This window comes from Puntigrus tetrazona, chromosome 6 (genome assembly GCF_018831695.1).
Source record: "Puntigrus tetrazona isolate hp1 chromosome 6, ASM1883169v1, whole genome shotgun sequence".
Classification (NCBI taxonomy): domain Eukaryota; kingdom Metazoa; phylum Chordata; class Actinopteri; order Cypriniformes; family Cyprinidae; genus Puntigrus; species Puntigrus tetrazona.
Genome location: NC_056704.1, coordinates 27349623 through 27376765, shown reverse-complemented (window position 1 = coordinate 27376765; position 27143 = coordinate 27349623). Strand labels below are relative to the sequence as shown.

The 27143-nt window shown below is 36.9% G+C and overlaps 1 protein-coding gene across 2 annotated transcripts in view; it reads left to right on the top strand.

Annotated features, from left to right (window-relative positions):
- The window catches only part of LOC122346370 (cadherin-22-like), a 177237-nt gene that overhangs the window by 46187 nt on the left and 103907 nt on the right, over window positions 1-27143 (top strand). Inside the window, exon 2 of one of the 2 annotated variants that reach the window (XM_043240955.1) lies at window positions 11784-11822. The exons of the other annotated variant lie outside the window; for it this stretch is intronic. The gene's annotated coding sequence lies outside the window, so the exon portion shown is untranslated. The remainder of the gene's footprint in view (window positions 1-11783; window positions 11823-27143) is intronic. 2 annotated transcript variants of the gene reach the window in all.

The window sequence follows — 27143 nt, the reverse complement described above, 5'->3', positions numbered from 1 at the left end:
TCAAAAATACACTAAAAACTGTAAAATATATTTAGATTTAGTATAACCGTTTACTATGTGAATATACGGTGAGCTGTAATTTATCTTTTTACTCAAAGCTGAATTATCAGCATGATTTAGTGTCACACAAATCTTCAGAAATCTGTTGATTTACCGCTCAAGAAACATTTCTGATTTTTGTTAGTGTTGAAAACAGCTGAGCTGCTTGCTATTTTTGTGCAAACCGCGACGCATTTTTCCCCCCAGAATTTAATATATAAATAGAAAGTGCAAAAGGACAGCTTTTTTTCAAATAAAATCGACTCCAAACTTGAGCAAACTCGAAATGAAACGAAACGAAACACGGCCTCGATGCGGTTCGAAATAAGCATTTGCTCACACTTAACAGTTATTCACAAAGAACGTCGAAATGCACAAAAATGCACAAAACGATTCGTATTGTTTGCATCAGAGATAGCTTCATGCGGATGCAACGTGGTAAAGAACGAGCAGATTAGTGTGAAGGAAAGCGCCTTCAGGGCCGGTCGAGAGGTAGGGCGGGGAGATTTCTGTAAGTGCTTTGTCAGGACAAAGTTAGCGTGATTAGGCCGTAGTTAAAGCGTAATTAAAAGAGCTTAAACAGAGGCAGAACGGTCCCGGAGGAGGCGGAGAGGACCTCAGGGGGAACAGCCAGATAGTGATTAAATGAAGTCTGTGGGTTATCGAATCCGCCGGGTGAACAAAGCGATACGGCTTCGCTCCTCTCTCTCTCGCGCTCTTTGCTTGGCTCTGACAGCAAAATATATGTAATGACTGTGTTTTTTTAACCCACTTTAGTTCCCCCCGACTCTCTTCAAAAGACTGACATGGGTGCGCGAGGAGGTTTCCGTCATTTATCAGCGAGAGAGGCCGGCCTGCCATTTTCTCTCTGTTCCATTAACAAATTACCTCCCCTCCCTGTGCTGCGATTAGATGTACATCCCGAAAATTAATTTGCCTCTTAGTAAGAAAACAATTAAGTAGACTCTATTGTGAGACCCTGAATGTGCGCGCGTGCGTGTGTGTGTGTGTGTGTGTGTGTGTGTGTGTGTGTGTGTGTTTTCCAGGGCCTAAGAGGATGAGGAATAGGAGTGAGTCACTCTGGAGTCTGATGAATGTAGGATGTGTTCGCTTGTGAAGGAAGTAAGAAGAATGGCCGTCCTCACGGATAACGCTCGTAGTGAATGTGAATGATCTTATATAACAGAGCCGCGCTCATTTCACTGCTAATTAGACCCCGTTTTATCGGACGTGTGTGAACGCTTATCGTGCTAACTGAACCAATAACTATGTTTCGTTGGATTTTTGGCTCTGAAAGGTGATTGATGTCACTTTTAACATACTTTTGTCAGTTTTGTTTCACGCTACTCATATACTTTATAATCGGTTGATTGAAGTGAATCAGATGATTGAATCTGTGAATCAAATGACTGAATCGGTGAATCAAATGACTGAATCTGTGAATCCGATTATTGAAGTTGTGAATTAAAGGATTGGATAGATTACGGAAATTACCGAATCAAAGTGAATCAAATGGTGGAATCTGTGAATCGGATTGTTGAATCGATCACTCAAATACGAGTCAAGTGATTCAAATGATGGAATCAGTGAATGAAATTAATAAATTGATTACTCAGTTGAGTAAATCGGTGGATGAGATGACTGAAACGCTGAATCAAATGGATGAATCGGATGATAGAATCAGTGAGTCATATCACCGAAACAGTGAATCAAAAGATTGAATTGTTTGCAATGATTTGGGTCTATTATTTGTATATGAGCATATTTGTTTTAACATTTTTATTTGACAGTATGAACTAAAGTTAAAATAAATAAATAAATAAATACAAAAAAGCCTAAGTAAGCCTATTAATAATATTAATATATATATATATATATATATATATATATATATATATATATATATATATATATGAAAATACTATGTAAATACCAATAAATACAATGAAAAATAGAAACGCTATTATTATGTAATTTTGTTTTAGTGTAAATTTGCATCAGTAATAACTATAATAATAACATAATAATACAGCTTTTGTCATGCTGCGAAAAAACGCATTGAAGCATTGCTGCTTTGAATGAGTCACTCCGTCATTAGTTAAATAGCTGATTCACCCAAAGATAATGAAATAATGTAGAAGAGCATTGTGTTTATGCATATTCAGATGCGTGCCGTACTTCCTGTATTTCAAACAGACGGTTTCTGGATCGCCGTGTTAAAAGTCTTCAGATCGTTTGGCTTGGTTTAGTTCGGTCGGGGAATTGCGCTGCGTGAATTACATGTAGGACAGATTTCGCGAGCGAATTCGTGCCATCACTTTGTTTGCATAATTCCTTTAGCGATTCGGGTGGTAAAAAAACACCGGCGGGCTGAGATTCCCTCAAGTGGGCAGCTGCTATTCAGAGGTGCATCGTGGGGGAAGGAGAAGATTACGCTTCCCAAGCCCCATCGCTGGTGCCAAATGAAGTCAAGGGTTTGCCACGCAGCGAATTTTGCTGACTCTTATGGATTAGAGACCGTAGCGTGTAGCCATCCACACAGTGTGTGTGTGTGTGTGTGTGTGTGTGTGTTCATTTGCTTTCACCATCTGTCAGTGTGTTGTAATTGATGGTGCATCGTAATCAGATGCGCAGAAACGCTCAGGTATTTATCTAATGTTTATTAATTTGCTCTCAGCTAATGTAACCTACTCAGGTGGTTTAGGACCAGGGAAGTGTGTTAATGTGCCGCTGATTCATAAGTGGATGCGCGCTGCGATTTAAAAGATGAGGGTGTTGTAATACATCAAACATGTTACTTACAGTGATTTCTTTGAGCAGACGTCCTGGAACAGCCTTCAGACAGATATTAGGGTTAAGCTTCTGGCTGGGTTTACAGGCTTAAGCGACGTATTTATCATTAAGCTTTGATTTTAATAGTAGTTATTGGTTAGGGTACGCTTGCGAGGGTTTCGTTGGTTGGCGAAGTTGCTCCAGGACCAAAAAAAAAAGACTGCTTGTGGTTTTAGTTGCAGTTGAGCTGATTCTCGATGGGATTTGCCAGTTTCTTTAGCCACATTTGAAACTTTCCATGCACGTATTTATTTCAGTCACCCAAACACATGTGCTTTTATGCAATATGCATTAAGTGGAATTCTCATTGACTCGATAGGGATAAGCTGGAATCTTTTATTATTGATAGAGAAACTAAAGCGGATTCCTAAATTGGCTTTAAAACAGTTCCCAATGTCTGAATGCAATCCAAAATACAATTTTTAATGATTCGCTATTAATGAACAGCTCTGATCACACAAGCTAACAATATGCAGTCTATTTTCTTCACGTTTTCTGTATTTGTTTCTTGCACTCGTTTATGGTGACCACGGCACATAAAAACATTTTGTATCGCAATTTGAAGTAGAAATGACTTTCGCGTGATCATCGGTCATCTCTCAGTCGTTATTATATTACTGTTCTGCTCATAAAACAAAGCATTTAAATATCACGTTAAGACGTATCATTGTGAGATATAGAGCGACAATGGATATATCTGTTAGATATGCTGTTATGAAGATCTTTAAAATTTTATTTCACTTCCTGGCAATATACACGTGCATCACATTGCTGATGTATTGCTGTATTAGCTGGATATTGCACGTTTTGGTCTTGATATGCAAATTGTTTTAGGACGAGGGTTTTTTTTCCTTCTCTTTGTTAGTCGTTGCGCAGTGGACTCGAAAAACGCTCCGTCGCCTGTTCATTCCCCGTTTCTGTATTCCGCACATGTGCGTCTATGCTCTATAGAATTAGAATGCTGTCAAAGTCTATTAACTCACATGTAATTGTACCTTTAGGCCTCACAGAAATACCTTTTACATTAATGGGAGCTTTCGTTCGCACAGCAATCTTTTTCTTGTACTGTTGAGCCCACAGGCGCCGCTATTTTTTTTACCAAACTTTCAGCAGTGTGTGTTATTGTTTGCACGAGTTTAATTACGTAACGATTTCCTCATTTATTGACTTATCGCTAATTCGGTTATTCAAATGCAGCACGAGAGCAAATTAAAGGATGCTAGATTCGTTGCCGTGCACCGCAGCGTCGGAGAGAGTCTATGAAATCTCATTTCATTTGATGCCAAAAGTAGTTAAACTCTTAAATCGCACTTCGAATGCCTGAATGTCGATGCATTGGATGATTGAGTGTCGTATCAAGTGTCATTTCTGGTAAAGAAGATGCTTTTCGATCCCTCCCAAAATAATAAATCACCAGTTGATTGATGACATTGAGCAAAAATAAGACTTCAATGACATTTGGACTTTTCTTAAAATGCGTCTGAAGTGTCCGAAAAGCATTTTTACGGCTGCCGTGTTTCATATGATGAACATTTGCAAGCAAGGGACTATGTTGGTAAACTGAAGTTCATCACGAAGGCTAAGTGGCTTTTAGTTTGATGCTCAAAGAGAGTCTTTAGTGTCTTACGTGTTGTGGTTGCTAATTTAAGTCTTTTCACATCAGCGATGGAATTTAGCAGTATAATTACACCATCTCCAGCTTTTTGACAAGATGCCCAGAAATAAAAATCTGCACGGTGCAATAAAACAAGAGCTGCGGCAGTAGTTTCCCGCTCCGGCGTGATTTTAAAGGAGGGGTCCTGACAGCTGAAGGACCTGCGCTCGGAGCTCGAGAACCCGACGCACTTAAAAACGAGAGCTTTAGATTGGATTAGATCTCAGATGTAGAACTCTGTGGCTCGTAGCGTTCTGCGTCAGATACGTTCGACTGCTTAACAAATCCCACGCATGGTGAAAAGACGCAATATCGTTAGTATTTACAAACCAGTAACAACTTTTTTTTACTTTAGACGTTCTACTAACAGTAACTTTGCAAATACATGTCAACTAGCGGTCATTACTGTATTAAGATACTGTCTGCTTAATAACTTATTTTGACAAAGTCTTATACATCATACTGACTATCGGAAACTTTACAAGTATATATCAACTTTTTTTTTTTTACTAACCCTAAACCTGCCCTAACGGTTTAGGGTTCTGAGATGTAGTAGACATGTAGTTGACATGTAATTACAAAGTTCACTGTAGTTAGTAGAATCTGTCATAATAATACAAATAAAGTAGATATATTTTAAAATTAACAGTCCACCTAAAAAAAATAAAATTTGCAGTGAACATCCTCACCCTCAGGTCATCCAAGATGAAGATGAGATTGTTTCTTCATCAACTTCGGAAAAATGTAATGTATAATTTGGGGTCAATGGGTGCCGTGAATGGATGACGGCACCCATTCACTGCAGAGGATCCATTGGAGAGCGTCTTAAAGCATTTTTAAAAATGTAACATTTTTCTCTCTCATTCTGACGGCACCCATTCACTGCAGAGGATCCATTGGAGAGCATCTTAAAACATTTAAAAAAAAGTTGAATTTTTCTCTCTCCTTCTGACGGCACCCATTCACCGCACTCATTACTACACTGAAAGTGCAGGTTGCTTAAAATGCCATTACATTATCCATATTATGGCCAACATGGCATATAAATCTCGCTCATTTTGGACTTTATATGCCAATTTTGGTTATAAATAACAGAAATTTTGTATGATCAACATGCTTCTCTCATTCATTCATTGCATTGTGTATTTTGCTCATAAAACAAAGCATTTAAATATCATGTTAGGACATATTATTGTGAGATATAGAATGACAACTGATATATAATTGCATGTAAGTGTCAGCTACACTATTATAAAGATATTGAATCACATAAATAACAACACCTGCACCAAATTGCATGCATTTGCTGTATTATTGCATATTGCATGCTTTGGTCTTGATATGCAAATAGTTTATTTTGTTAGTCATTGTGCATGGACTTGAAAAAACGAAATCTGTAAACTGACAGCAGTGTTCAGTGACATACCTTGACAGATTTGCCTGTAAAGGTGAACGCACGGCGCATTATCTGCTTCACGAGGAAAGTGAAGTAGATATAATCTGCACCGATACCGCAGTCTCTCTAAGAGCGTATGAGAGTCACACTCCTGCCGATGCACGCCAAACAATGTGTTTAGGTAAGGAAAAATAATTGACAAGGCCTCCACCGCACGCTCAAACGACATCTTTAAAACATCAAGGCAATCTATAAGGGTTTTCACCTTGCAGTGTATTTTTTGGGCGACTGAAGGCAGTCATGAACACAAACAAACACCTACACTAGCTCTTCTACAAACTCAGTCTGCTGCACCTCTTTGAGTCTGTAAACGTGGAAGGTTTCTTTCATTGAACTCTTCCTCGTGAAGCTGGATGCTGTGTTTTTTCCCTTTCACAACAGATGAAAAAAAGAGCTCAAAAATGAGACCAAAAAAACATTTAAATCTATGAAATTATGTATATAATAAAATTAACACGACTTGTTAACTATATAAAAATGTTATGATAGTATACTTTTATAGCATAATAATAATATGGACTACTGTATTTTCTTGACTGACTAGTTAAAAAAAAAAAAAAAAAAAAAAAAATATATATATATATATATATATATACATATATATATATATATATATATATATATATATATATATATATATATATATATATAGTAATGTTTCAAATAAATGTTATTTTTATTTATTTATAAAGTTATTTAGTCAAATATGTCCCAGAAAATAGCACACTGTTGTTTGGTTAGTTTTTGGATCATTCATAGGGATGTTTTGACTGAATCCCAGTTGGCATTAACCGCATGACTCAGTTATCTGTTCTTACAGTATGTGCGATTAGGATTAGTCTGTCCTAAATCTCAGGATGCTGAAGGTGTCTGGACTAGTACATTTTTTCGAGGCACAAATCCATGCTTTTTGGTTCACTTTGAGCAATTACTCCAAACACTTAGCTCTACAGAAGAGGGATAGTTTGCGGTGGTCATAAAAACAGTGGTTGCATGAACAGCAAATGCAGTTTTATGACTTGCGTTTTGCATCTGAGTATGCATCTTAAACTCATAGTAAAAATGCACGATTTGAGGTGGATCGCATTCAAATCCGTGGTATTTTCCATCGAGTCGGTCGTGATGTAATACCTGGCTCTAGAAGCCGCCCCGCTCTAGAGTATTGATTTTCTAACACATTCACAGCCTTTTGTTTTCTCTGGCTTTTCTGATATTGATGGCCAGCAGGCCGTGTCTATATTTCAAGAGGTTTCAAAGGGCCACGCGAGACGCTGCAGAGTAAACCAAGCATTTTTGCTGGGCTTTTATTTAGAAGGGTTTGGAGAGAAATACAGGCGCTCGGTTTGGGAAAACCTCAAGGTGAAAGTTAGTCTTCATGGTTACCTGTGCTCTTTTATGAAGGCTGGAAAGCAGCGGCGGGTTCCTTTCGAGCCGGCTTGTCTTGGCCAGCTGTGGCTGAGAATTGCATTTCATGCGACGGTGATTCTTTCGGGCACCTTTTCAGGGCCTAGAAATTTGCCAGGGGCCTGGAGACAGCGAGGGGACTTTTAATGAACAGCTTTTATTGATCGGTGGACAAAACAGCTGTTAATTACAGGAGAGCAGGCGTTTAATCAGCGTTATGAAATGTGCCAGTCTATTCGACCGATGACAAATGCAAAGTTTGTGATGACAGACGCACACACACACACGCACACACACAGACACACACACACACACACACACACACACACACACACAGACACAGACACACACACACACACACACACACACACACACACACACACACACACACACACACACGCACACACACAGACACAGACACGCACAGACACAGACACACACACACACACATGCACAGACACACACACACACACACACTTAATCTGTATCTGTAATTTTGTCTAGTAAAAAGTATTATAAAAAGTCATAAAACATACTGATATGCTGAATTTGAGAAGCAATCATTTTAGAGGATATATTTACATTTTCTCATTAACATTTTTGTTTCTAATTCCTATTTAATTTAATAGGTTTTAACACAAAGATAGATAGTTTAGATATTTTACTGGAAAACAAGACAAAATGCTGCTTTTTACATGTAATTTTAAATATGTAATATTTAACATTGATTATTAACATCATCCAATATTTATTTATAGCAATAGTATAGTAAGATTTAATTTTAGAAATATATAAAGTAAATATAGCTCGTTTAGATATTTTACTGGAAAAAAAGACCAGAATAGGTTTTTATTTATTTATTAGTATTATGCAGTTAAAGTAAATTTTAATCATCTTTTTATAATATTTAACATGAATATTAATATTGTATTAATATTTTACATTTTTGTAAAATTAATTGATTTATTTATTGAAAAAATGGGGCATTCTTTATAATGTTTGACTGAATAATAATATCCTGCACTGTAAAAAAAAAAAAAAAAATAAAATAAAAATATAAATAAAAAAAAACTTTTTCTCTTAAAAATAAAAATGCTAGCTGTAGTTGCCTGAATAATTTTGCAAAATTTTGTAACATTGTGCCTTTTACATTTTAAGCCAATAATTCAAGCACAAAACACCATCATGGAAACACACGACACCTGCATGAAACATTCATTAAACGACATGAGATGCAACACACAGCCCAAATGTACATAAATGATAACAAAAAACATTTAAAAGCATCATTATTTTTTAGCAAAATAGTTTCAAATGTGGAATGTCACATAGTGAATCATGTGAATATGTTTATAGTTTTTATCTGTAAATTTGACATTGATTTGTTTTAATTACTTCAAAAAACGGCGCTATTAACAACATTTTACTGTAAAATGAACATAAATGAACAAGTACAGGAATTTACCGTAAACCAATTTTTTTTTACAGGATTTTACCGTTTTTTTTACAGTGTGTAGTTTATTGTAATATAATACTCGATACGCTTTGTTATTTCTAATGAAGTTAAGAACAGCTATTCGAGTATTTAGAAATGCAATGCAAATCAGTTCTAGGGCCGGTTTTCCTGCTTTGCTTCGAACTCAGCAGCCGAACTGCGTTTCAAAGACGTGAATGCAGCTCTTCTCTCGTCTCTCGCTCCGGTTTTCCCCGTGTCTTTTCTGACGCGTCTAAACGAAGGCGCAGACCGCCGCTAACGACCTGGCAGAACATCCCGAGCCCGGCGGGGCTTCTTCGCCCACATCTGGAGCGGCGCTGCCGTGATTTACGCCATCCCCTGTTTGCCTTTAATTTGTGATTGTCATTCATCTGTCTGCGGAGCTGACTCAGTCTCTTTATTTACTCCGGACGCCTCGCGCTCGCAGCCGAGAGGCCGATAACGGTGATTAAATGTAATCGCGGTGGCACTCCGACGCTGCTCTCGGACGTCTGCACGCTCGCAGGGATCTTGACGGGAATGCAAAGATGGTTTGATTGATGAGAGCGGGCGATATGCGATGCGTCATCTGCCGTACAGCCAACATTCATATTCATCCCCAACTCGCCTGGTTTGTTGCATAACGGCGCAAACCCCACTGAGCGTTAATGGCCCGGGAGAATATTGGTTTTTACACTTTTACGCGGCGCGTCAAGCGTATCGTACATCACTGCGCTGAAATTTATATCAACAATGAAGAGGAGATGTGTGTCTAACAAATGATCAAAGTCGCTCTGGAGGAGTTTTGTGCGGAGAGAGCCTCGGGGTCAACTCCGAATGGAGCGAACTTCCTGAGACTCGAGTCGTTTTACCGATTCACGCGCGCCGCGGCCGTCTGTCGCGTGTGTGTTTATTTAGCGCTGTGCGATTGGACCTTGTTACCGTCACGGCAGAAGAGTTAATCCGTCAAAGCTGATGCGGACGTGATTCGAGCACGATCTGATTCGTTTGGTCATGTTCGCGCAGGCTAGGAAGGACGCAGAATTTTAGGTTTATATTTCAGTAAACAAAAAATCTAAATTGTGCGAAAAATGCTAAAACAAATTAGCTAAATAAAATAAAATAAAATAAAATAAAATTTAATTTAATTTAATTTAATTTAATTTAATTTAATTTAATTTAATTTAAAAAGTTGTAATTGCTTATCTGTCACAATTCTGGATTTTTCATAATTTCAACTTCTGAGTTTCTTTCTTTAATACTAAAATATAAATGCAATACAGTTTAAAATTAAATATTATATATATATATATATATATATATATATATGTGTGTGTGTGTGTGTGTGTGTGTGTGTGTAAAAGGTAAAAAAAGTTTTCATTTTAATTAATAACTCACTTTTTAGTTAAGTTTAACAAAATCACATCACGCTATTCTAATAACATTTTGATTTAATACAACTATAAACTCTGCACGTCTTGTTTTCTGCGTGTAGTGCATGAAACTTAAAACCCGAACGTTGAGGAAAACTGCTGGATAGACATCCGTGTCAACACGAGTTCACCGGCCCCGCTGCCTTCTATTCCTGTCGTTGCATCACATCTGTTTGCTCACTGATAAAACGCGTGCTGCATTATGTATTTTCGAGCAAACAGCAATCAAACAAGCTTTTTCTGCGCTCATCTTTCACAACATCGGCAGATAAGCGGGGCTTCGGCGACTTTAAAAACATCCACAGAGACGCTTTACATTTTATCGGGGCGCAGAGAAAAAATTTCCCTGCGTGCAACTTCATTTTAGCTGTTTGTCTCGGTCGAGACGGAGCTCGCCTAATGCTTTTGTCAATTACACCGGCTCATTCTTCCGACTGCTCTCTAATGAGAATAATCTCGTTTTTAATAATGATTTTTGACTGAGCCGAGGTGCTGCGGTTAAAATGCCGGCGATTCTTCATCCCGTGTTAGCATCTGATCTGAGCCCAGTCGTTTCCAGCGGAATCAGAAGACATTAGGAGAGACGGTCCCTGTGCTAAGAGTGATTACCAGGCCTATAACACACACCTGTATTCACATCGCATCTCCTACAATCTGCCAGACTCGCTGTCGCAGTAGAAATATGCCAGGACTAAACTGGATCTGTTTAAAATGTACCGGGACTAACGTTCGCCCGAGGGATCGTTCCGGAGCCGAAGATAGCAGGCTTTCTTCTGCGGCTTTCTTTCACGATCAGGGGACAGAATGAAGCGATCAGAGGAAGCACGCGCATAACCTTCAGAAAACACCCAGAGGTCAAGCCGAGTACTGTACGAACAGTTTTGAAACTGTTTTTGCGGCCTCTGGTTTTCTAAACCGAATTAAAGGCAGAAAACCCTCGCTATTTTTCATTGCGTGCATTTGTGTTTCAGGCATTGCAGATTTTTTCGTAACATTTTTTAAAAAAAATACATTTGCACTGGTTAAATGCAAAATAAATATAGTCCTGTGAACAAAAAAAAAAAAATGCATGCATGCATAAATAAATAATGCAAAAATAAATGCTTCGTTTTTTTAAAATACGTTTGAAAACCCTTAACGGCGGCATTTGGTTTTGCGCCGGTTAAATAAACAGATGCAAAATAAATATAGTCCTGTGAACCAAAAAAATGCATGCATAAATAAATAAATAATGCAAAAATAAATGCTTATATAAATGCATGCATACATAAAAGATGCAATAATTTAAATAAACATGCAAAAATAAATATTTAAACAATTGCATACATGGATAAGTAAGCAAATAAATAAATAAGTGAATAAATACTTTTTGGATTGAAAAAAATGGGTAAAAGTTACTGATTGAGCCTAAAGAATACAAAATAAAAATATGTTGGACACACAGAAATTAGTTTTAATTGTAATCATTTTTCTTTCTTTCTTTCTTTCTAGATCTTCTCATTCAGACTTCTTTCACTAAAAAGGCCACAGGTAAGTAACAGTTAAGGCTAACCAAAAGCCTGATAATTAGGGGACAATTAAATGTTTCGAGAAAGGTGTGAGATATTCTAGTGGCAAACACAAAATCACTTAGACTCTCACCTGAAACAGAAAAACTGTGAAGCTCTTCCTTAAAGCGTGTGAGATCTGGATCTACTGTAGGTGGATGAACTACAGTGAGTGTCGTTCCTGAGGGCACGTGTTCTAGGTTTAAAAAGCTGGGCTTTAGCATTTCTATGCATGTTATTCAAAAGTTGCCGTGTTCTGGTTTTACATAATCACGGCGTGAATTCAGATATACCTATAGGTTATTGCAGACGAGGTCAGGAAGTGACCAGCGTGAGTGTGTTTATAGGTGCAGTTTTGACTTTTTTTGACATTTAAAAGTACACATGGCAAACGCTGCAAACAGAACTCAGAGTCCATAGGAGCGTCTGTATTACTTTCCCCTTGTTGTTGCAATCCAGTATTTTCCAGGAGCTTGTTAATGATGTGGAATAATAAACATAAAGAACAGTAATGGCAACTTCTGACCTTTTCAGAGTTTGAGATGTAAAACACACACACGCACGCGCACATATGTATGTGTGTGTGTGTATATATATATATATATATATATATATATTTATTTATTTTTTTTAATATATATAATCTAATATTTTCTAAATGTGAGGTTGTTTTATTTTAGAATATTGAAGTTCAGAAATCCAGGATAAACATATCCAAAATTATGAGTTTATATTTAATAATTTTGACTTGATTTCTTAAACTCGTGAGGTTATATGTCACAGCTTTGAAATGTTTTTCTTTCTTTCTTTCTTTCTTTCTTTCTTTCTTTCTTTCTTTCTTTCTGTTGCTCAGAATTTTATGTTTATAGTTCAATTGTGCGAAAAATTGTGCGAAAAATTCTAAAACAAATAAAAATTTAAATAAAATGTAATAAAATGTAATAAAATTAAATAAAATTAAATTAAATTAAATTAAATTAAATTTAATTTAATTTAATTTAATTAATTAAAAAGTTGTAATTGCTTATCTGTCACAATTCTGGATTTTCTCAGAATTTCAACTTCTGAGTTTCTTTCTTTTCGTTCTCTCTCTCCCTCCCTCCCTTCCTCCCTTCCTCCTTTCATCCCTTCCTTCCTTCCTTCCTCCCTTCTTTCCGTCTCATAACAACTCCCGTTTTTGCTCAGAACTCCGCTTCGCCGCGACCCTTTCATTTTTATCACTCTCCACTCCGTCCTCCGTACGAGAACGTCCTGACAAGCGCTAGATCACCGAAACGAACCCCCCCTCCCCCGGGACCTGAACCATCACCACGTATGAAACACCTGCGAAAAATATCCACCAGAACGTCATCTTTTGGCGTCCCGCGGCGTGAGAAAGTTTGTCAGTTTAGCGACAGCGCGAGCAGAAGCAGACGAAGGGACGTGGCTTGTATGCGAGCTGAAGGGAAGTTCTTAAGGAGCGAGCAGGAAGTCTTGTTTTCTTCTAATGAGAACACACTGCTCTGGTTGCGGCGTGATGAATGTGCTGTGGATGTGAATGCATGTAAAGCCTCTCTCTCTCTGCGGGACTCGGCTGCAGGTTTGGACACATCATTACAAACAATGATTTGTTTTATTTTGCAGCGCGTGATCTAGTGCTGCCTCGCATCTGGCGCTGGGTTGTACCGCTCACATCTATTCAGAACAAACAGGAGTCACACGCTGGAAGCGCACACAACTGAACATTTTGTGCTGCGTTGTAAACACGGCGCTCCGCCGCTTTCGCTTCAGCGCAGTGGCAAAGATATTTATTGCACAAAATTTGGCATTCGAATCTAAATATGAGTGCTATTAATGCATTATTGATTACGTACATTGTTGTCAAAGCAGCCTTCGTTGAAAATGAATGTGTGTTTAACGTTATTTTTTATTTTATCCTGTCGTGGTTGAGGAAACCATGTCAATGCTGACTAATAGGACACGGTTTCATGACATTATTAATTCTGCATCAGACATAAACAAGTCTTTTTAGTTTCCACGATGTTTGTCCTCCTCAAATGAGCCTATAGTTGTGCTATATGAACTTTTTATCTAGATAAGATTATATCAATTTATAACTTCTTAATATTTCATTTATATTTTTCAATTTTTATTTCATTTAAAAAAATCTGTATTTTTGTACTCTTTGCATTATTTATTTATTTACTTATTTTATTTATTTATTTATACAATTTTAGTTGGTTTATTTGTTTAAATTAATTGCATTTAATTGAAGTTAGTTGTCAGTGCAATTTTTATAGTTTTTTGTCTTTATTTATTTATTTGTTTGTGCTGATTTCAAAACAAACTCAATGAAAATGTAAAACGTTCCCTTGCAAAAGAGAGATTCATCTCTAAAATGATTTTTAAGGCTTTTTATGCTTTTTCTTAAGTTAGATTTACCTTTATAGCAATTTTTATTATTTTTTTGTCTTTATTTTTTTGTTTGTACACAGTTTTTGTGCTAATTTCAAAACAAACTCAATGAAAATGTAAAACGTTCCCTTGCAAAAGAAAAATTTTTATGCTTTTTATGCTTTTTTTGAAGTTACATTTACTTTTATAGCAATTTTTATAATTTTTTTGTCTTTATTAATTTATTTGTTTTTCAAAACAAACCAAATGAAAATGTAAAATGCTCCCTTGCAAAAGGAAGCTTTTTAAGGCTTTTAATTTTTATAATTTTTTTTTTTTTAATAAATCTTTTCTTAAGTTAGATTTACCGTCTTAGCGATTTTATACCTTAAATATTTATTGTTTTTTGGGTGTTTTTTTGACTATAGTGACCCTTTTCCAAACAGTTTATTAGTTCGGGATGGTCTAACTACCTCCATAAGCTGGATTTTTATCTTTTTTTTTGTACGAGTGATATTCACGTTTGCGTTGATGTTCCTCTAAACATTGAAAGCACAGCGATGCTATCTAAAATCGGCGCGTTGCGTTTTCTTAAAGCCAAGGCTGAGATATGAAAGGAGACTTTCAATCTTGGCACTTGTAGTTTTTATTAAGCGTGATTTCGAGCTGGGGAAATAGAACTATTAGCATTCATGAAACGGCAATAAATGAAATAAACAGGCTAGGTCTGAGTAGGTCTGAATGCATAGACATGTCCACTCGCGTTATTTCAGCATCAGCCGGAGCTGAAGCGCCGTCTTTATCCGTGCAGACGGAAAGGTGAGTGTGGATGCTGCTAATCTGTAGCTTTTAGTTCGCTCCACGTTATCTTTAAGGCTCCGTTAATTGTTTGTGCTCTGCAATCTAACGCACTCGTTAATGCCGACTGATGCGAGATCGTAATGCGGCTCCGAGTCGAGGCCAACGAGCTTGAATTAAATTAGGGGCCTTGCGAAATTTCCGCGCGTGTTCATCGGCCGTGGCTTTTGTTGTGTTGCATCTGACCTTGACCTAGTAAAGATTAATGTAACAAGACAGTGTGACGGTGAGAGGAGCTCGTTCTCATGCGGCACACACACACACACACACACACAGATCGGCGTGTAATGGACGAGGCCGTGGAGATCCGCTGTAGGGCGGCTCACGGGGCTTTATTGGTCTTGAAGGCACACTTTCTGACCACTGAAGCCAGTAAACAGCTAGTGGACTAACACATGTACTCACACGGTAAAGATATATATATGTGCTGATTCTGGCCATATGCTTTTAATGTGATTTATTTTTAGCTTCAGTGTTCGGGAGCCTACAGTGCACTGAAAGGATAAGCGAAACATTAAAAATATCTGCTTGCAGGACACAAGTTTCAGACCAGTTGTTGACCAGATGCTAGATAAAAACATTGTTCTTATTATTTTTTCCCCTCAAAACATATAATATAAATGAACGATTATTATTATTTAATTCGTTATTATTATTTATTTTTAATTATTTTATTATTCACTCATACATTTATTTAATTTTAATTATTATTATTTTATAATTTTTTTATTTATGCTATTTTATATTAATTTTAATTATGATTCTAAATACTATATAATTATATATATATATAATATTATTTATTTTTTTTATATATATAATTTATGGAAATGTGACATCATAGTTGAACATTTTTCCTTAAAATATATTTTTTTAAATAATTTAATAAATAGTTTGTATGTTTATGTATTAATTCCTTCGGTAAAATTTAAATTTAAAAATTACAATAATACAATACAATAATTAAAAAATTATACAAAAATTAATTTAATTTAATTAATTAAACAAAACACAACACTATATGCATTATATGCATTCCACTAATATATATATATATATATATATATATATATATATATATATACATTGTTACTGGGATGAAACGTGACCTGAACCCTTTTTTTAATTTTCTGATATGGTAAGAATCAGAATGAACTCTGTTTGTAAATGAATTAGTCAGTATTTCGTCTATGACCGCGGCTGGATGAAACGTTGCCTGACAAGACAAAGGCTTTTTCTTCGTCTGACAGCGAGCGTTTGAAAAGCGGAGTTATTTTTGTTTTCCATTTTCTCAGCTTCTTCCTCTCCTGAGTTACAATTACAGCATGGGCTCTAGTTCCAGTCTCCAAACTTTGTGAAGAGAAGCGGGATGAGGTTTTTCTCAGCGATTTCCATAGCAGCCTGCAAGGGCCCTTCATAGACGACCTTTCCTGCATCCTCCGGTGACCCCCATCAGCTCCCTGCGCTCCTTTTCTTCTCCTGCTTCCAGACGCTGCCCGTTTGATTGACGTCTGAACAAGTCCAGATGGGAAGATAGTTGCTTAGTTGGAGGAACTTTGAAGACTTTTGGAGAGCCGTGAGCAAAGCCAGCAGATAGTAAATGATGGTTTGAGTTCATTCGGATGATGCTTGCATGAAAGCATAATCTCAAACCGTGACGTGCTGTGTTTACAAGTGCAAAAAGTGTGGGATTAGACACGGTTTTGTAAGTCATTGTAATTGATAAAGAATTAATCAGGTAATCAGGTAGTTAATCACTTATTAAAATATTTTTTTAAGGAAAAATATTTAACTACGATGTCACATTTCCATGAAAAGTGAATGAATAAAAGTAAAAATAAAAATAAAATGAATAAATTTTATATATATATATATATATATATATATATATATATATATATACAATGATATATATATATATATATATATATATATATACCAATATATATATATATATATATATATATATATATATATATATATATATATATATATATATATATATATTTATATACGTATATATATATATATATATATATATATATATATATATATATAGGCACGTCCGAATGTCATAAGAATGATCAAAAACATGATCCCAGAAAATAACAAAAATAAACATAAAATTATATTTCAAGATCCATAATGTGTGCAATATGCATTTTTACTAAAACCGTATTTGGCCAACTTTAAAGGTGATTATCTCAAAATTTCAATTTTTTTTTTTTTTGCACCTTCAGATTCCATTTGTTTTTGGTTTTTTTGTTTTTAATCAATCCGTTTGATATTATTACATAATTTTTTTATTTTTAATGCTACGTCAGCCACATATTATCCTACCCTGACAGACCTTGCATCGATGGAAAGCTCACTTATTCAGCTTTCACTATAAACCTCAATAAACCCTTGTGGGTGCCTTTGCGGTCCAGGGTCGTATTTCTCATTAAAAATAAAAAAGTACTTTCTCAATCGAGAACGAATTCAACTAAACTCTATAATTCATTCAAATAAATGTGATCCGTATATGTAAGGGCTAATCGCCGCCTAGCTGTGCATTTCTTCGTTTATTTGCTTTCTGAATGCGGCAGACGCTTTTACCCAAAACGTATAACCTGCATCGTATCAGCTCGTGCGTTTCCCGAGAATCCAAGCGTCGCTCGCAGCACGCTCTCGGCCGTCGTACCGGCTCTCGCTCTCTAGGTCGGTGTTTCTCAGCCGCCGGGTCGAGATTTCGAGATTCGGTATCTGTTCTGGAGAAGCGACCCACTTCCTCGTTCGTTCCTTCACGTCCCGGTCGCTCTGCAGGTCCGTAACGCTCTCTCTCGAGTCGCTCTATCTCTCCATCTTCTGTCTGACATCTCTAAGCGCTCAACAAAAGACCTAATGAAGCAGAGGAGGAGGAATATTTGCCCGGTAATTAAGAAAAATGAATCGAGGCGACACAGAGGTTGTTACGTGCCCTGTAATTGTCCTTTACTCTATGAGGTCCACTTTAAACTTCTTTTCTCCCGTTCACGCACTTCTCGGCCCGTTACTTCATGCACGTAATGAATGCGAGGTGCTGTGAACGTCGGTTTGTTAACGCCTCCCGTAGACCGCCAGCAAACCGCAAGTTTCGGGCCTTTTTGTGGGATTTTGTCGGGTATCGGTTTGGGTTGAGGGACAGATGAAAGGTTCACTAGCGACAAAGGAACGCTTGCGGCCCTTCGTATGAAATTAATTATTTTTCGAAGGGCCTATTCAGAGCGTAATTCCATCAGATAGCTGGTGAGATGTCGAGAAATATCGCTCTATTCAGACGACAACAAATTACTTTGTCCCGCTCAACAATGCGCTGTTTTGTGAAGAGATTGCTTTTGGGAAGCTGCTTTTAATGGTTCCCAGAGGAAGTCGAGCCTTTGTGAGCAATCGTTATTATTTGGAATCGATCTCCAAAAGGATTTTCATGCTCAGTTTGTGCAGCCAAATGTCAGCGTAAAATCAAAACCGACCCTTTTAATGTGCTTTTCGCTGCGTGTTATTCCATATTAAAATGTTTTTTTGTTTTAATCATTTTTCACTGATGTTTTTTTCTGCTCTGCCTCTGAAAAGACTTTTATTTTCAGTTGAAGTCATAAACCCCTTTCATTTTTCGGACATTGTTCTTGTACATAACGTCCACTTGCAGTCAATTCCCGATTGATAAAAACAAGCCCTGCATTAAATTTTTTTGTTTAATATCATATTCCCGTTACATAATGTATTTAATGTATTTTTGAAAATTATAATAATTATTATAAAATATTGTTTCATGTTTAATTTATTTATAGTTATTATTTAAAAATATATCCAATGCAGTGTTGTATAGTATCATTGAGAAAATATAGTTTTTATTAATATTTTCAATATAAAAACTATGCTACTAGTTTTTTATAGTCTGAATTTGTGTTTTTTTAATAGTTTTTTTCAGTGTTATATTTTGAATTTAATTACTATACGTCTACAGTTTTTATCAATAGTTTTATCTATAGAATTTGTGTTATTTTTCTTTTTAATGTCAGTTTATTTTAGAAATGCTGATGCGTTTTGTCAGTTTTTATTAATATTTTGAATGTAAAATTACACTGTTATAGTTTTCAATTGTTAAAATTCATTTTTAAAATATATATTTTGTTTAAATTTTAGGTAAAGTTTTAATTTGTTATTGTGATGAATATCTTGATTAATGCTTTTTAAATGTACTTTCAGCTTGAGTAATTTTGTTGTGCTTTTTGTCAGTTTTTATGAAGAATTTGATGTATAATTATATTAGTTTTATAGTTTGTAATGACAGTTTGAATTATTGAACTATTGATTTTTAGATTTTCCATTTTATTTTAATTATATATATATATATATATATATATATATATATATATATATATATATATATATAATATATAAAATTAAAATAAAATGGAAAATCTAAAAATCAATAACATTTTTATTCTTTTTATATATATATATATATATATATATATATATATATATATATATATATATATATATATATATATATATAAAGAATAAAAATGTTACTTATTTTAGTTAAACAAGTATCTTGTGAAAAAAATTGTCATTTTTATTATTATGATTATTATTTTAGTTTCAACTGACAACATTAACTCTGATCCAAGTAACACTATGGTCACAGTGTCGACGAAAGTCATTTAAAACATCTTTTGTTTCCTGACATGCACAGATGCGACCATGCAGCCGTCACCGAATGATGCTTTCTGCTCTCTGACGCACGTTTCATTCAGTTTTCATTTCTCGCAAATGAAAGCGCATCGCGACCCGGCGCTAGCCGCTAACGTGATTTCCCAACAGCACATCGCTCACGATATCAGGCTCCGGCAGAATTCAAATCTTCTGCTCCGGAGGGGCCATTCGAGCGCGCAGAGGGTGGCCTAATGATGCCTGTGTGGCTTTAATGCTGTTTATGAAGGTAATAATAGTAGCGTACAGGTCTAATGACAGTGGTCAAAGTAATAGCGGCGCGGCGCACTCGCGCGGAGGAGCTACTGTGTGCCGAGATTACTCTGTCATTGTAGCAGCGGGTCGCGCGGCTCTCAATGTTCAGGACTGTGATTTGGAGAGCTGAAGTGTGTTGCGTTTGTGTGTGTGTGTGTGTGTGAACTACAGGCTGAGACGGACTGCTGTAGCATGGCACGCGTTCATGAGTTCACACGAAATGTGATGTGTTCGAGCAAATAGAAATCGGCCATAGAGTATTCACAATCATACCCTCCATGTGATTTTAGCCATCCCTGACTGATCATTTCAACCAGGTCTCATTAAAAATATGTACCTCTGTGTACATTTTTACGCGTCCTAATGCGTGTTTTGCTGTAGTTTCAAAGAGGAATGTCCACTGAGCGACACTAAAACACAGGTTCAATACGTGAACCCCCAGCACTTTTTTATAATGTTGGTATAGATATATATTGCTGCGGCATATCCACGGACCAGTGCTAAAAGTTAATGTTGGAAATATGCCCTACACCACATTCAACCCTGAACCTATATATATATATATATATATATATATATATATATATATATATATATATATATATATATAAAACATTTGATGCTACAATTTCAACCTATGAAATGATTCAAATCATACAAACCTATGAAAACACATAGATATGAAGCCGGATATGTGTGGTGATAACATTCAAAAGCATCAGTTATCATATACACCAGCATATTAATATCGTCACATGATATTCTTCCAGTAAATGATGCTTTATTTATTCGAAACTTGTGTGAAAAGGAGTAAATGGTGTTGTCATTTGTTTTGGAAACTACGGTGGTTTGTACCTGCTGGTACATATTTCGCGTCTCGCTAAAAAGTGCACGTTTATGCCATGAAACCAGGTAGGATCATTTGGCAAATCATTTTCAATAAAAGCTTGTCATTAGATTAGTGACTTGCAAGTTTTAGAAAAGTTTTCACATTTTAGTCGGTCAAGTGGTAACACTTGTATCAACTACGACTTTTCCCTCAATAAATTCTTCATTTGCTGTTGTTAAGTTTAGGTATTGGATAGGATTAAGGACGTAGAATAAAGGCGTTCATTTGTGCTTAATAAATAGCTAATATTCTAATAATGCGCATGCTAATAAGCGAGTAATAGGTGTAACGTAAAATATAGTGTTACGGATCAGGTTTAATTTGTTTGCTAATTAAAAATGTGCACATATCTATGTTTTGAAATGCCGTAGTTTAACAAGTAAGGTGGATATGTATGCACTTAATGAAATATGAAAAACTCTTCTCGTTGGCTTCCATATTGCGCATCATCCGTGCGGTAATAACATCCGGAGACGGAGGATTCTCTTGTGGAGGTGTAGGATAAACGCTGCCGCTGTGACAGATCCCTCGTGAGTCTCGGTGTAGATGTACTGCAGGTCCGTCTTTATGTGTTCGGTGGACTCACGGGTCAATAAGACATCCAGTCTGTTCTTCTTCAGTGGTGTTGCAGGTCAGGTGGGACGGTGATGCTGGATTTCTACACAGCAGGGGCCGTGAGTTTAACGGAGTCTCAGTCTCCCATACTCCATTTCAATTCAGCTGCCATATTTCACAGCGTCATTGACATGGGCAAATATCGCCAGCGTGATTTGAGCGTCTTCCAAACGCATCGTTCCTTGCTGCTTCGCGGTTGTTGCCACATTTGAAGCAGTAGTTCGTTCAGAAATGAACATTTGCTGAAAATGCTCTCGGCCCGAGATCGGTTCGTTTCTCCAGCAGATTTGGAGAACATTCTTGCTCTCGCAGTAAATGGGTGAAAAAAAACATCACGGCGATCCTTAAGTTATCCGAACCACTCTGGTACGTCGATTGAATTGAGATTGAAATTCATGGTTAAGATGTTTTAACTTCCGGCTAAGATTTAAATCCATGATCCAGAATAGAGCTTCTTCCACTTAAAAGGTGGTCTAGTTTGAATCAGGAGAGAAATCTGCACAGATCAAGTCAAAACAGTCCATATCGCAATGTTTTTATTAGCTTTATGGACTCGTTTCGACGGCACCCATTCACTGCAGAGCCAATTTCTCCCAAACAGACTACATCTTGAACGGCTTGAGGGAGAGCACACCGTCAGCAGATGAAAATTTTAGCTTGAACTATTCATTTAATACCGTTAACGAATGTGCACGTGACAGTAATTCAGCATGGTATGATGCAGTGCACTTTTTAAAAGTTGGGCTCCTAAAGCAACCAGATAGCGTGTCATTAGCATTCTGTGCAGACGAGGTTTTAGTTCTTCTGGGTAGAATATAGAGAGGACATCACACCGGAGACTCATTGTGCATTCAGGACAGAGTTAGACTTTTATAGCAGGGTAGAATATGCTGAAATTTGGCCCATATTGTCTGTTTGTTGGGGGTGTTTTGGAATGGCTGGATTTGCTCGTAAATTTGCTTTAAAGATATTTATCAGCTCCGCTCCTAATTTATGGGATTGTTTGCACAGTCATAGCCCGCTGAGAAAGTCAGCGAGGATAAAACGATGGCTGTGCATGTTATTTAGACAAATATCTAGAGCGAGACGCACACATAGAAATCACATTAATTCGTATTCAGTTGAAACCACCATCGATCGTGCATTATGTACACTGTATTGAACCGCACTTGTTGTGCTTCGTGTTTGTTGTCGACGCGCTACAAAAAAAGATGCGTCGCGTGCCGGTCGTGTCTTCTGTTATTTTATGCCGCTGTGGATTCTCTCTCATCACATGAATTTGGATTCACAACTCGCATGATTTCTTTTGCCACGGTGCTGCAGTCGAGTAGTTGATGTAAAATACCTTCGGGAAGACGACTTCCCGCTGTTTGACTTCTTTAAACAGCATTTTGCTGCTTCTTTTGTAATTATTATGCATGAAACTGGTATTACAGTAAATGAGAAACTGCATGGAATATTTGTACTTTGCAAAATTCATTTCTCACGCCGCAGGATCATTTAAAATGAACCGGCGACAGCAAAAAGGTGATTTCATGCACTCAACCTTAAATCTCGCGTCTGATAAAACGAACGAGTAGAGCTCATTTGTATTTCGTTGAAGATGCGGATGTTTACACAACTGTGTCATCATTCGCTTGCGCTGTTTTTAATAAAAGCCGTCCGCAACCCTATCAACCCCGTCAAACCGGCTGTTTGCACATTATGCATGAGCGGTTTTACAAAAAAGCGAATAAATATATAAATAAATGCAGCTTGTCTTTTGATGATGGGTCGAGGGGTCTTGCTCTTTCAGCAATTTCCACGAGCGCTCTAATTCGGCACCCGGCGTCAATTTACCTCTTTCTCCAGCCGATGTCCTTGTTACATATTTATTCATTTTCCCTCTGTCAATAGGCTACATTTTCCACGCCCGGGGCGAAGAAAACCTCTGAATAGATTTATTAGCCAATATTGTAATGACGACAAGAGTAATGGGCATGTCAGTCAACGCGGGAGAATAAGGGTGACGGGCTTCTCATTCAAGTGCTTTCCATCCAGACGAAATATCCAGATGTGACGTTAGAGGTCACTCAGACAGGATCAAAACAAAACCAAAAACTCCAAAACATGTCTGGGTCACATTTCACACACAAGCAGACAGGAAAGTGCACATATAGTGTACACTGATCAGCATAAGCTACAACCAGCGCGTTATATATACTTTATAGTAGGGCTGGGCAATATAACCATCTATGAAAATATCACCCAGCTCTAGTTTATAGTGTACACTACCATTCGGGGATGGTACGAGTTTTAATAAACGTTTAGGGCTGCATTCATTTGATTAAAAATACAGAAAAATGTGGAAAATTGTGAAATATTATTATGATTTAAAATAAGAGCGTTCTATTGTAATACGCTGTAAAGTTTAATTTATTCCTGTCATGCGCTGCTGAATTTTCAGCATCATTGCTCCAACAGAACCAGACCAAAAAAAAAGGTATCTAAAAAAAAAAAAAATATATATATATATATATATATATATATATATATATATATATATATATATATATATATATATATACACACACACACACAATATTTTTCAGTTATCAAAACACTTCAGTTTAGTTAAAAATAACTACATAAAACTTTTTTTTTTTTCACTGACCCCATACTTTTGTACGGCGGTCTATATACAGTATATAGCATTATATAATGAGAGTAGGCTCAGGATGCACTTAACTGTTATGAATTTAATGTCACAATGGCAAAAATGTCCCTAATGTGATCCTAAAAAAAGTCTTTTCCCTTGTTCCCGTGATATATGAGTGGCATATGCTTGTGACAGGTTCGGCGAGATTCACTCGAGCGCATCGCGGCCGTGTTTCAGATTTCTCATCGCATCTAAAGGTCATGAAAATGACAAATGCGCAACGGGCCAGATGTTTGGCGTTTATAGTGCAGGAGATGCGTTCGGCTCCCCTGCCATCTGCACTGTTTTTCCAATTTCGGCACGCGACCCTGGAGACGCACGAGCTAAAGACTCCAATCTACATGATGTTTCCCATTACTCTGCTCCGCTGAAGTCAGAGTCACCGTCTTCTGCCGCCGTGCCCCGAGTGCTTGCTTCAGATGGAGGTGCGATAATGACTTCTGTGAGATTTCTGGACTCGTATAGTATAATATCTGCTCATTTTTTGTTCCTCCGGGGCTGTTGTTGGGTTTCAGAGGTTGCTGGTTATCTTTTTGTATTCCCTGAAGCCTTCAGAGATGGGCCTGGCCTGTCAAAACATTTGTAGAGTCTGATAGAGTTTGATGGGGAATAAATAATACCCAGGGACTCTTTAGAGCCAGCCAGCTGCTGATTTGTGTAATGACAAACGCTGTAAACAGAGAAGAGCTTCGGAGAGGCATCGTGCGACTTCTGAGGAGACGATTGGTCCAAACTTCATCTCTGCGCGGTTCAATCAAGTCCCGATGCATCAAATCATGCTCGATTGTTTCACTCTCAAATAGGAAGTATTTTTGAAACCAAAGTGATTTGGTATTTCTGGTGTTGTTCGCAGTTTTTGCTTTTGTGTTGAACTCATAGACACTGATCACTAGTCGTTCAGCGTTCAGAATTAAACGTCAATGTGATTTTTGCTTTTTAAATCGAAACAGAGAACTGCAGTTTGAATTGTCACGCAAAGTACAATAATTTGCAAATAACAAAAGTGCAGTAATGGATAAAAAAGTAAAATAATTAAAAGTAAAAAACAGACAACAACAAAAAAAATAGTTGAATTTATTATGACAAAAAAGTCTTTGTGGACAAACTTAGAATGTTACAAAAAAAATTAGTTTTAATATTTGGGTTTCTTTAATTTTTTTCATTTTAATTTTAGTTTGTTAATGTAATTATTTTAATTCTTGTAATTATTATAAATATAATGATATTGCTTTTATGTCTTATTTTAATCATTTTAGTATTTCAACTTCAGTAATAGCACTTTTGTTTTTTTTTATTTTATGCGATTTTGTAATGTTTCTTATTATCTCTCCATAGCTTTAATGCATATTTTAATGCACGGTGTTATTTTTTGTGATTGCAATATTTCACCTTTTTGAATTTAAAACTTTAGCATATGTACTTTTTAAAATGTTTACTATTGTAGGAATATCTCTTGGATTATTTCGCCGTTGGTTTGAGCGCTATTGTAACACTTCGGCTTAATAATGTACAGTTTTACATTTGCATCTTTTCATTCCGATTTTACGACCTTTGCGTTTCATTGCATCTGTTAACATTTGAGCTCGATTCCCGCGCGCCGAATCCAATCGAACTGCGTGGCGGCGCGGTCCTTATCCGAATGACCCCTCCTACGGTCTTTCCGGGTTTCCTCAGCCGGTTATTTTTGAACCTGTCCACGCCGGCGGCTCTGGAGGTCACAGGAGAATGCATTTCCACCGTTTGCCGGAGCATTTCTTGGGCTGCCTGCCTTATTTTCCCCAGCGTGTGAAACAAGCGGAGCGGCATCCCCGAGCCCCTCGTTTAAGTCCAGTCCCAGCTTATTTTCTCCTCCCTGCTCCGGAGGCGCTCGACTGATGGGCTGAGGTGAGAACTCGGGCCTTGCTGACCGATCCCGGCCTAATGGGGATCTCACTTCTCTCAGCAGGGATGAAGCACGAGATGTTCCAGCTAGCGCTCCTGACGTGCAGAAAATGATGAAGCGGTCAAACGCGCTGCCTCTTTCCTCGTGTTGACGGCGGCTCACGATTGGATTGTTTATGCACAATGCCGCCTGTGCATTTTGAATAGCCGAGATTTAGGATCCGCACAATAGGCTTTCGCCGGCTTATTTATTCTGCTACAAAAGGTCCCGTTTTGCTGAATAAGTTTGCGCTTTATCAAGCCTGCGGTTTTCATTTGGACGCTTTCGCGGCGCCGTGCGTCACGACAAAATCTCATTCGGTGCCGCAATTTAGACGTTTGTGCCATTCTTTGGAATCAATACGCGAGACGCGCTGATTTGAGCACGCAATTGTGGCGAGGCTTTGAAATTTTAACGCATTAACAAAGTCCTAAACCTTCAATGCTGATGCACTGAAATGACTACAGCATTCTGCGCTATAGTCTATCTACAATTTGCATTATTCCAGTCAATAAACGAGTCGATCAGTAGAAATGCCTTATCCCTTGATCAGAGGTGCCTTCTCTTTATATTGAGTGCACTGACATTAATGTTCAGACGGCTGCAGGAGCGTATCAAGTGGCTCCATGTGTTTCAAATCAAATTAAATAGCATTCTTATCATCTCTGCGCCCGTTATTATTTTTGATCGTATGTCATTGAATCACAATTTTGTTAATTCCATCATTTATTTTTTTGCTTTTTAATATTTCTAAATTGTTCAGATGTTTTTTGAATTGTTTCTATTTTATTTTTAGTGGAAGATTTTATGCAAATTTTTATTTCTTTATTGCTTCAATCCTTATTTTAGTCTTAGTTTTTGTCAATTTAATACTTACAAATAAACTTATTAATATTGAGTATTTTCAGTTTTCTTTTCGATGTCATTTCGTTTTAGTGCCGTGATTCTATAATTATAT